Genomic DNA, 12,652 nt, shown 5'->3' with positions numbered 1-12,652 from the left:
GGGAACGTAGTCATACGTGCTAGGGAGACATTTCATACACAAGTAATAACCAACCTGCAGTGAGCATTATGAGAGGGATCTTCCGGGACCTGACCCATGGCTTGGGGCGAGGTGTTGAGAACTGGGCTGGTGTCTCCAGAGGGGAGGAGGCTCAGGCAAAACAGGAAAATGCAGCTTATTCCACAGGCCCCTCCCCAGACTGTGGGTTCCAGAGGCGGCCAGCTGGGGGAGCCACAGCCCAAGCCTGACTCGCCCCACAGCGGCTTATGTAACTGGGAAAGCCGGGAAGGAGAACAAACCCCAGGCACGAGGTGCTGTCACACATACAGACACATGTCCCCACTGTGACGGAGAGGGGCTTCACGCAGAAAGATGTCTCACAGACACACACCCCCACAGAGCGATGCACAAACACACGCACATGCTGCAAAGAAGAATACATCGTGCAGACTGGAGAGCACTCCTGTAACCACTCACCACACCCATTAAAAACGTACCAGCCTACCAGGACCCCGGGGGCGCCCCTGGGGTGGGTGAGCAGAGAAAGGAGCAGGAAGGAGGCCTTTCCAGGAGTGTCAAGGCCAGACTGGGACATGTAGGAGGAGGAAGCCTGGGACTGCAGAGACACATGGGTGGGGTATGCAGTAGTGACCGTGGGGCCCCCGACGCCTGGCTGTGCTGTGGCGTCACTATGCCATGACCAGCTTCCCACTGGCCCACCATGCATTACCAGGTGTGGGCGTGCATCGGACACCAGTCCTGTTTCACACACCTGTTTAATTCGTTTCACCTCCAGATGACATAGGTACAAGGCACCAAGGTGGCACTGAGGTGTCATAAGCGCCATTAAAGATAATTAAGACTCATGCTCTTCCCCAAAGCAGTTTATAATCTGGCTGAGATATCACACACTGCAGTCACAACCAAGGGGACATGGCTCTCAGAGAGAAGCACGTTCAAAAACAGGACCATTATTGTATTCCGACCTGTGCCAGGTGTGCAACATGATCTCATTTAATCCTCACCAGAACCGTGTGAAATTAGTGCTATTATTATCCCTGTGAGAAAACTGAAACGTAGAGAAGTTAAGGAACTTGTCCAGGGTTAATGGATTGGTTACTGTCCAAACCAGGATTTGAACCTAGGATTGTCTAACCGTGGAACCTCTGCTTCTAACTCTGTTACATTACTTCTTAAAGGCAAACCTCACTAGAAACAAAGCTACACGTAAACCTAGCACTTAGGTACACACCCAACTATAGACACGGCTACTGCCATGGAGACAGAGTGACAAACACATCAAATAAACAAGCACACATAATTAGCACGTGGTAAGACATATAGAAATGACGCAAACACTCACACACACAGGACTCGGCTCTCTCTCTTCTAAATGTGTATAAACCCCAGCTTTGCGGGAAGCTAAGGATCACACACGAGAATGTCCTGTGATCTATGTGTGTTTATAAAGCGTCGGCCCATACTGCCCTGATGAGCTATATTTTCCCACCCTCCCAAAAAGGAAAATCTCTTTGCTGAGTTGCTGAGAGGCTAAAGCAGAGTCAAAGACAGAAGTAGCTCGACAACCTACCCTCACCCGGACAACAAACTCAGGCAGAGACACACCAAAACAGTGGTGCACACACATAGGTAAACACACAGATATCATGCACACTCAAGCACACCCACAGAACCACAAAGCCATCTGCCCCACTCACACACACCTACACACATTCACACTCCACGCTCTCCCTCCTTCCCGCCTAGGCCAGGCATCTGCACCCTCATGGACTCTGCGTGTGTGTGTGTGTGTGTGTTTGTGTGTGTGTCCATCCACTCCCTAAACCCTCCTCTTGCCCTGGCTGAGCCGACACTCCTGCCCCAGTTCTCAAACCCTATGCCGAGAGGGCGGCACAGCTGTTCAACAATGGTGGAGCCGCAATGCCACCGGGGCCTTGGCACAACCTGGCCCTGACTCCTGAGGGGGCCCTGCCATTTTTGTACCCAGGGTGAGTGCCAGCTGCCGCCCACTCTGGAATGCCACGCATGAATCCCCAGGAGCTGGAATCCCCTCAGCCTCCCCCCTGTGACAAGTTCTTTGTTCTCCAGTCCCACAGGGTGGGCGCCTGGGCCCCACCCCAGATGCTCTCCACCGCACTCCTCCATTCCCAGCCAGCTCAGAGGGAAGCGATGGCTCCCACATATGTCTGGAGGGTAGTGTGGGGCGGAGGCACCCCACGGTGCGACAGCACTTCTTCCCCAACCCAAGCAGCCTGGGGTGGATGCAGATGAATCAAGGGCAGGAGCCTGCAGTGGTTTGGTTAGACAGAGGTTTGTGGGCCGAGTGTTGTAGCTGAGCCTCTAGGGGTAGGAGGTGGTTAGCACCAGGTGGCTGCGCCTTAGTCACCGAGCTTGAGCAAGAGGCAGATTTGGAGAACAGGTTATTTGTCGACATCCAGCTCTGAGTGAGGTGAGAAGGAAGCAATAATAATTGCTACTACGTGCTGAGCACCTACTTCGTGCTGGGCACTGTTGTACACACTGTGCGTGCGGCGCTCCTTCAGCCTTCACAAGCCCTGAGTAAGTACTATGGTTATCTCTACTGTACAGACGGCAGGGAGAGATTACATAATGTACCTAAGGTCACACAGCTAGCAAATAGCAGCACCCAGATCAAACACAAGCTACTCAACTCCCAAACTTCAGCTTCCCAAACCTTCTTCTTCCTCCTGCCCCGCTGACCTGCTCATGTTTATCCATATGTGCACATGCACGTGTGTGCGCACACACACACACACACAAACGCACCTATCTGGTGCCTGCGCAACCTTTTGAAATAATTGTCTTTTTCCAGTACGTAGCTCCAGCTTCCAGCACACAGTGGGTGTTCAATAAATATTTGTTGAATGAATGAATGCAGTGCTGGAGGCCCTGGCAAAGAGGAAACAATGAGAGTTGTGTGTGTGTGTGGTGTTGGGGGGAGGAGGGAACGGGGCATTTCTCGCAAACACACAGAGCCCTCTGCTGCAAAGAATGTCGAAGATTCGCTTCTAACTCTGCGGCCCCAGCCCTTCAAAGCTCCCTGGGAAGGGAAAGAGCATCCGAGGTGGAAGGGGGTCTGGACTCTCTGCTCCAATCAGAACTTAGGAAGGGGGACTGGGGACTGTGGAGAGCTCTGGAAGAGGGCAGGAGGCACATGGCCACCGCAGCCTGCTCAGCCTCGTGCAGCTCCTGCACTTTCACCTCTCCCTGACCTGGCGCTTCGGCCTGTCCTCCCACCTCCCTCAGACAGCCCCTGCCTCCTCCACTTGTCCACCTGGACGCTCCAGGAACCCAGCACCCCTTGGCTATTTTGGCTAAAGATTGAACAATTCCCCTTTTCCCTAGTCCAGCTGAAACAAGGGTGGAATTTTTCCAAAGGCTCTCTATTAGGAAAGTAAAGGGAAAACAAAGCCAGAAATAAAGACTGTAAAAACAAAGAAACAGATGGAACAGTGGGGGTGAACGAGCTGGCCCTGGGAGAGAGCATGAGCCGGAGTCCTGGTGCTAGCATGCCCCCTCCCCTTGCTCCCACACCCTGTCCTCAGCCCTTTGATGGCCTTTCCCACTCTGCAGTTTTGTAATTACAGGGCTTGTTTATATCTGCCTCTCCATCTTGGCTCCGGGCTTCTCAAGGCCATTGTTAAATTAACTCTTTTCTGCTCTGCCCCAGTGCCCAGCACAGTTGCCTGGCAAGGAGGAGAAGCCCAGAAGACATTTGCCGAGTGACTGAGCAAGTGCGTGAGCAGCGAGTGGTGAGACAGGGAAGCTGGGCCCTTCCTCTCTGGTGGCCACATCGCCTCTACAGGGGACACTGATTTCCTCTGGAGTCCATCTTACCCTGGTCACTCACATCCACAGCTGATAGAAGGTTTCTCCTCCTGTTTCAGAACCCGAACCTTCCATCCCTCGGGAAACAACCCAGGCGGGCTTCTTGGGCAGCCTAGGAAAGGCTGAGTTCCATCCTCTGAGGTGGGAAGGGCGCTGGAGATCACATCAAGCTGGAAAAGAAGTTGCAGTCTGAAGGCCAGGACACTGGAAATCACAGGCGGAAATGATAGCTAACATTTATTGAGCATTGTAATTCTCAAAACAACTCTACGGGTTAGAGCTGTTAAGGAAACTTGAAGTTCAGAGAAGCTAAAATATTTGTCCAATTAGTGGTAGACCTGACATTTCTTATCCAGGCATTCTGACTCCGCAGCACAAGCTCTTGACCACGTTGCTGTGCTGCGTCTGTGTAGTACGAACCGTCATCCTGAGAAGGAGCTGGTGCCCAGGCGATGATGACAAGGGTGTGCAGGTCAAGACAGCCCGCAGGACAAGGTAACAGAATCAAGGCGAGCAGGACTGACCACTCCAGGTGGACACTGGGGCACTGGGTGCTGGCACGAAGGATCCCAGCTCCCGAACTGGATATTCCTGGGGCAAGGGGACTAGACAGAACGAACCTGACAATTAGGGGATGAGTTGAGCTACCAGTCAGGAGCTCAGATGCAGGAAATGAAGCTCCATTGTTCCCAACTAACTGAAAAGCTTTGGTGCTGGGATTTCAGCACCAGACAGTATAGCCTTGGACAGACCTGGATTTGCCAGCTGTGCAGCCTGGATCCGTCACTGACCTTCTCTAGCCTTAGTTTCATCATCCGTAAAACGAGAATTATTGTAGCACTGATCTCATTGGTTTTTGGTTGATTGATTATTGTGAAGATGAATGAGAAATGTATCACAGGGCCTCATTACCAGCGAAGCCAGGCATGGGCCGGGTGGGACAGCGCTGATGGAGACGAGTCTTCCAGACAGGCACACCCGCCCCTGCTGCCACGCCTCTGCTCTCTCAGTTGCCCACGGCCTGCTTTCTCCTTCCACCCCCGCGATCCTCTTGGAAGAGGGTAACCTACACCCTGCCTCAGCTTCCTCATCACACACTCCTCAGCCCTTCACGATTTCATTTCCAAACTCGACACACTAGGAAAATGGTTTTCTCAAAGGTCACACCGGTGACCTGTGAGTTGACAAAAAAGTAAGCAGCTTTCATTTCCCCTTGGCATTGGAGATTTGAAACTGTCAGTTTCCTGCCCCTTAAAACTTTTTCCTCTCTCAGCTTCCAGGACCCTTTACTTGGTCTAGTTCTCCGTCTCTCTGGCTCCTCTACCTCACCGTCTTCCAGACCCTCCCTCCCTGCCCGGGGTGTTCCCCAGGGTTCTGTCCAAGATCCCCTACCTCGGCCATCTCCTCTGCTCTCCCGGCTCGGTGGTCACCTCTGTGCAAATGACTCCCAAGCTCTAGTCCCCATTTCCATCACCCACTGAGCACCTTCACCTGGAGCCCTGCCAGTAGCAGCTGAACCTTAGTATGCCCCAAAGCAAACTTGGAGCTTCTCTTCTAAACAATCTCCTTTCTTCCCTACCTCATTTTAGTTAACTTTGCACCAACACCCCCGGCATCTCCAACTCCTTCCTTCCTTCCCCTGACATCCAATCAGTTGCCAAATCCTGAAATTCTACCTCCCAAGGATCTTTCTCATCCATCCCTGTCTCCTCTCTGTCATTGCCACTGTCTTGCTCCAGACCTTCACCACCTATAGCCCCTGCCAGTCTCTCCCTTCCAGCCCAACACCCCTGCCCATGTTCATACACACACTCTGCATTCAAGGGAGCCTTCCTAGAGCACAATTTCAGTGAGATTACTCCCCTGCTCAGAAACTTGAAATGGCTCCATATTGTTTATAGCAATATTTCTCAAACTCACTTGGTGGTACAAATACAGATTCCCACTTCCCATCTCCACCCTCGTGAATCAGAATCTCTAAGAGATGTGCCTGCTGTTTGATTGATTTATTTGTTTGTTTGTTTGTTTACTTATTTATTTATTTTGAGGCAGGGTCTCTCTCTGTTGCCTGGGCACAGTGGCATCAGCCTAGTTCACATCAACCTCAAACTGCTGGGCTCAAGTGATCCTCCTGCCTCGGCCTCCCGAGTAGCTGGGACTACAAGCGTAAGCCCGGCCCTGTTTTATGTTTTTTAAAAGCACCCAGGTGACTCTTATCATCAAAGCCTTTAGGACACACTGGCATTTAGAATGGCACTTTCTCTTGCATTCAAGGCCCTCTGTGAAATGGCTCGAACATCTATTCCGGTATTGCCTCCCATGTTTCCTCCTTGTGCACTGGAGCTTCAGCCCTCCGTGCCTGTGCTCACATTGTTCCCTCTCCTTTGTGTCTCTGAGCCAGATCCTACCTATCTGCCAAGACCCAACTAGAATACCACTCCTTCCATGAAGGCCTTCCTGATTCTCCCAGCTGAGAACATCTCCCCCTTCTCTGGGTTCCCATTGCCCTGGAATTGCAGTGGTGCGCAACCAGCGGCCAGCAGCACCAGGCTCAGTGTTGGCACTTGTCCTCCCCCTATACCTTCTGGAGCACTCCTTCCTGTCGCTATTGATCCAGGAGGTTCTGGTCATGTGCTCCTGGAGACAAGAACCCCGAATGGAAGCTTCCATGGGTCCTTGCAGCACGGAAGTTAAATGTGCAGGCTCTGGAAACAAACTAAGTTTGAATCCCAGCTCCCCTACTTGGGTAAGCTTAGGGTCTATGTGCCTCAGTTTCCCCATCTGTAAAATAGAATTGTGATGAGGACTAAATTAAGTAATGCATGTTGTCTTCATCAGTTCTGGAGGCTGGGAAGTCCAAGACCCAGGTGCCAGCAGACCTGTTAATCTGGTGAGGGCCCACTTCCTGGTTTGTAGACAGCTATTAATATCTTCTTGCTGTGTCCTCACACGGCAGAGAGCAGACAGAGAGGAAGCAGGCTCTCTCAAGTCTCTTCTTATAAGGGCACTAATCCCATCCATGAGGGCTCTACCCTCATGACCTAATTACCTCCCAAAGTCCCCACCTCCTAATATCATCACCTAATACTCACGTCTTTTATCAAAAGGATTTGTTCTGTAAAATTTGGATTCAGTCAAAAGGCCAAACCCAAGGATCCAGAAGGCCACATGTGGCCCCAAGGCTGCAGGTTCCCCACCCCAACGCTTCACCTTATTGATCAGAGGTAAAGGACTTGGTCAAGTGCACGCAGCTCATTAGTGGTAAAGCAAGTTCCAACACTGAAAGCCTCTGCTCTCCCTGCAGCCCAATCTGGAGTGATTTCCAGTACGCCATGGCCTGGCCTTCACTCCTGCAGTGTTGGGATGGAAGAACCACCGAGGCAGGAGGCAGAGCCCAGGCCCACCCACTCTCGCTTCGCAAAAATGTAGGTAAAGAAGTGGGGGAAGTGGGGGGAATGGGGGGACATTAGAGGAAATGGTGGGGGAGACTCCCCAAGGGCTAGGAGCTTGCCTTGGGAAGACAAGGTCAAAGGATGAGGTGGAGAGATTTGGTAACTCAATGGCATAAGATTCTGAGCAAAAGGACAACAAGGTGGGAACTTTGTTTGCCTTGATTGTAGTGGCTTCTCCAGTACCTTGCACAGAATTCAGTATACAGTAAGTTCTCAACAAATGCTGGTTGAACGTCTGAATGGGGCAATAGTATCAAAAAGCACGTACACTGTTGATTAAGTTACCCAGGGGACACTCGGATTCCCCAAGGGACAGTAGTGAGAACATTTGGACAGGAGCACAAGAGCGAAAGGATCTTGGACTTTCAGAGAAACCAAGGCACGGAGGAGGCCAGGCTCCCTGAAGTTCCAAGGCGAGTTGGTTATGTGGGAGGGAAGCAGTGGCCCTGTGTGCCAGATGTTTGCAAGGCACCCTACCCTAGCTGGGCATCCGGAATGCCAAAGGGGACAGGCAGGTAAACATAGCTGTATCCTGGGCCAAGTAGAGGGGGCTTGGTGGGGGAAGAAGGAGGTAGGAAGGAGAAGGCAGGGGGCCAAGCCAGGCTGCCTCTTGATTGGGGGAGCTGGGAGGCGGGGTGCTCTGGGCCACTGGCTGGGTCAGATCTCCAGCCAAAGCAAACCTGCCTCAGGGGGTTGGGGGGCTGCTCCCTCCCTGCCGGATGGAATCAAAGGAAAACAGGAACCCTAGAGGGCCCAGCTGTGACCCTTGCCCCCCACACTCAGCAAGGCCCATTAACCCAATCCTCCCTGTATCCCTAACATACTTATCCCAGCCCAAAGAATCTCTGGAAACAGATTCCTCTGGTATTTGCTGATCAACTACTAGCCAAGAGATGTCAAGTTTTCCCAGACTCCCCGCAGCCCTGCCATTCTCCCCAAAAGATACCCAGACCCTGTCCCACCTCTCACGGTGGCCCTCTATGAGAAACCAGGGTAGTCTTTGTCCAAACCTGAGCCCTTCCTCTTTTCTATGCCAAGAGTTAAAGGGGGTCAGGCTCATTTCTGCAGGTTATACTAATAGACAAAGCAGGAGCACCTGGCCCTGTGCTAACAAACAAGAGAGGAGTGCCCACCCCCTCAGATCTCCTTCTGAACCCAGGTCTCCACCTGATGGTCCTTGCACTGGTACAGCAGCAGGTAACTTCTGCTGTTCACCTGAGCTGAGCCACGAGCTGAGAGGAAGTAGTCTGGAATGTGGGGATCATCAGAGTTGGAAAGGGACCCCAGAGGTTTTCTCATTTCTCACTCTTTTCCTTGTCATTCAGATGAAGATGAGAATGCCAGAGCACAGAAGCCGCTTGACCGAGGTCACACAGGTGTTAGTGGCCAAGCAGGACCAACCTCAGCCGGCCTGACTTGCAGGCAAGCACCCATTGCATCAGACTGCGCTGGGGACCAGCACGTGAGTCGGGGCAGAGGGGAAAACAGGCACAGAACAGCCCTGGGCCGTCATGCTCAGGGAGAGGGGTTGACAGGGGCCCCTGGGCCACACCAAGCGTCCTTTCCTTTTCCTCCCTATCTAGATAGGAAGACAGCATGGACCTATCCAAACCCAGAGAGAAGTAAGATCAAAAAGCTGTGGGAATGGAGCACAGGCAGAGAGATCGGGAAAAACACTTCTGGGTACTTTTTCCTCCTACTTCCTAAATTCTATATAATGTGGTTTTAAAAATAAAAAGGATAATAAAAACAATCTGAGGGAGAAATTAAAGATGACAGAACCAAGTAGAGACAGAGGAGATTTTTTTTTATGCAGAAAATCTGAATTTGAGTAGACTGAAAAGAAAGATTAGAAAGAAAACAGAGGAGCAGATGTCAAGGGAGAGATGGAGAGAAAACCCAACACCGTCCTTGTGGTCCAGTGGGGAAACTGAGGCAGCAGCAGGACTTGGACGGACACTCTGTGGCTCTGAGCCCAAACTTCCAACTGCAAGGTCATTACAATCCGAGGCAGTGGAGGAGAGAGGGCTGGAGGGGAAGGGGGAAGAGAAGGCACCTTTCCTGGACACTTGACGTGGCCAGCCAGGCCCTCCGCACTCCTCCCATCCTATCGCCCCAAGATGGGCCAGCCCTGGAAGCAGAAAAACTTTCCCTACAGCCCCCAGAAGGTTTCAGAAGCCTGACAGTGGTGACAAGCCCACAGGCCCCAAAGGAGAAAGGAAAAGGAGAGTTAGAGGAGGAAGAAGGGAGCGAGGGAGAGACTTCCGGAGAGGCCTGGCTCCGGGAGGAGCAGGACTGCAGAGCTGGGCCCGAGTTGGGACTGGGGCAGAGCAGTGGGGTGAGGGGGCGGGAGGAGGGACAATGGGGTGATAGAGCCTCCCAGCTCTTCCTTCCCTCCCTCTCTCCCTCCTCCTCTCTCTTTCATGATCTTGAAACAACCTTCAAGTCTGGGCTGGAGGCCCCAGGAGGCCAGTCACTTAGGAAACAAAATTGTTTCTTGGAGACCTTGAAAGCCCATCTGCAGCTGAGCAGCGTCCCCACCCCCCTCTGTGCACATACACATTCTCCCATGGACTCTCACGTCCGCCCACGCCCGGCTGCACACGCACGCGCACGTGCATGCACAGACTCACACGCACCTGTACACTAGCCACGCTTGCACACAGATAACGGACTTGTAACGGACTGGCCACACGTCCACATGAGTGTCACCCTCCAGGCCTCTGAGGAGCTCCTCCTTCGGAATTACCATTTGGTACGTTGACACAGTCTCGTACCGCACACAGGTCCTCCTCAGGCGTTAACTAGCACACACACTCACGTACACACACAGCCCTACTCCCCAGAGCTTCTCTTAGTGACCAAACATCGGATTCCGGATCCCCCCATCCCCTCTCTGATCTGTGACTTCTCTCAAGCCCACGCCCCAGCCCAGTCATCCTGGCCTTCCTACCTGCTGCTTTCCAGTCTGCCTTTCTCTCCCTTTTGCTCCTCTTACTTGGGGGGCCCTGATCCAAACCGGTACCTCTGGCTGTGTTCTAAGAAAGCAACCCAGGCACTACAGATCAAAGGATCAGGTGTCTACACCTGTGTATGTCCTGCAGTCTGAGGTACATGGTGGATGAGAAGGAGGTAGACTCCCAGAGCCTCGCCTCTCACCGGGAAGGGAGTGTGGCCAGTGACACGTGGGTGAAGGATGGGTCCTGGGTGACCTGTTCCCCCTTGGACTTGTCTGGGTCCCAACTGTGTGAGCAGCAGTGCCCTTGGGGCTGTGCTCTAGCCCAAATGCAGGGCATGGCAGGGAGCCCCAACGGGCTGTAGGGGCAGAGGAAGGGCACCGTCCTTTCCGGTGTTGAGCCTGGCTGCAGGGACCAGAGCCAGGGCCTTCGGAAGGACTGGGCAGTACTGGGAGCTGCCAGCGGGGGGTGAGGGGAGCGGGGATGAAAACTGTTAGAGCCCAGTGCCTGAAGTTTGCACAACTTCAGGTTCTGAGACTGAAGTTTTCTCTTCTTTTTCATTTTGTGTCCTGGAGAAGGCTGGGCAGAAGATAACCCAGGAACCTGAGGAACAGTGTGCTTCCTAAACCCCAAGTTGTCACATCATTGCCCCCAGCCCCAGGGCAAGGTTGCCCCAGTTTTGAAAGCCCCGCCACCTTTGGGCCACTCTTCTGGCAACTTCTGCCCTGGGCAGTCTCTCCTGATATCTAACCACAAGCTTTCTTGCTACACCAGCTACTCTCCTCTCACTCTCTCCTCTACACACAGGGGCGTGAGCTGGTATCCCTGTGTTCCTGTCACTGTTTCCTCCCTCTGCCTGTTCTGCCCCAGGCTCAATTCCTGGGTCAGTGGAGGGAGCCATGGAGAGACATGAGAAGGCCCATGCCCCATCCTACCCACCCTTTCTGCCTGTAACCCAGGAAGAAGAAGGAGGGTGGATTGAGATGTAACCTTCTGAATCCCTGTAATGGAAAATCTCAACTGCAGGCCTGGAGGGGGCCAGTTATTTAGGGAATTCAGATGAGAGCCCTGTGCCCTGAGAGTGGATTTGCTGGAGGAGAGGTTGATAATCTCTCTGCAGGGAGTTCCCTCTGGGGCCAGAGAGGGACCCAGCCCAGCCAGCGGGCACCGTAGATCTCTGGGCCACAGCCCCCCGCTTTCCGCCTCACTTCCTTTGTACTCCAGGGGCTCAGACTTGCCCCCACTCTGCTGGCTGCCCTTCACGCCATTTCTGTGCCCAGAGAAATAGGGACATTCCAGGAGAATCCTGTCCCAGGAGAAGATGGGGGCAGGGTTTTTCTTTTCTCTCTGCCTCTTCAGGTTTCCCTTCTTTCTTTGCCTGTCATTCTTGGGCTCTTTCATCAAACGAGCAGCAACGACACCCCTAGACCAGCCAGCCCTGTCCAGGGTCATCTCCTCCACCCCTGTTTCTAGCTGGTAGAAGGCTGAAGACAGCTCTTCCCGCCTGAGGCAGGGCCCCCTCCCCACTCCCCAGGTACTTCTCCTGCAAAGCCCCCTCCCCACTCCCCAGGTACTTCTCCTACGATGCAGAGGCCTCCACTGGGACCTGGATCCCGCCTGCCGCAGGTTTGCCTTCCCTGCCCCCCTGGAAGAAGGAAGCAGTCGCTCCGCTTTGGAGTTCACATACCTGGTATCTGTTATGCCGTTGACCGCCACGCACCTCTTGGAAGCCCTGTGTTGTCTTCTTTAGACTTCTCCCCACACTACTTGCCAACCCCAGACATAGGTTCAGCCCAGAGCCCTTCGGCAGCGATGAAAGAAATGGTATGTCTGCTCTGAAAACAGGTTATCGAAGCCCAGGAATGGCATCGAACGCCTGCTGGGCTGGGTCCAGGTGGCCCTCCAGGTGCCTCAGGTCCCGCTATCCCTGGCCTGCCCCTCCGTAATTGCTTCCTGGCCCAAGGCGTCTTCATTTTGTTCCCAAACTTTGGAGAGCTTACAACTGGGAGGGTTGGGGAGACCCTCTCGCCCATCCCCAGACTCGCACTGCCCCTCGGGCCACCTTTGGCTCCCACTAGGGCCCCCTCTCAGGTGCCTAATGCAAGGGCCAGCTCTGGGTTCAAAGTCTAACTTTTTCTTTTCTGTCTTTTCTGGTTTCCCTTCCTCTCTTTGCCCATCATTCTTGGTCTCTTTCTTCAAATAAGCAGCAACAACACCCCTAGACCAGCTGGCTCTCCCTATCCCTGCAACTCTATAGTGGAGGAAACAGTGTCTGTTTCTTTCTTTCTCTGGGAAGTTGCATATAGACCCAGGAGACCTGAGTTCTGGTTCTGGTCTTATCAGCTCAAATTGTTTGATACCTCTGAGCCTCAG

This window comes from Propithecus coquereli, unplaced genomic scaffold (genome assembly GCF_000956105.1).
Source record: "Propithecus coquereli isolate 6110/MARCELLA unplaced genomic scaffold, Pcoq_1.0 Scaffold74, whole genome shotgun sequence".
Lineage (NCBI taxonomy): Eukaryota > Metazoa > Chordata > Mammalia > Primates > Indriidae > Propithecus > Propithecus coquereli.
Note: the sequence above shows the minus strand (reverse complement) of the source record.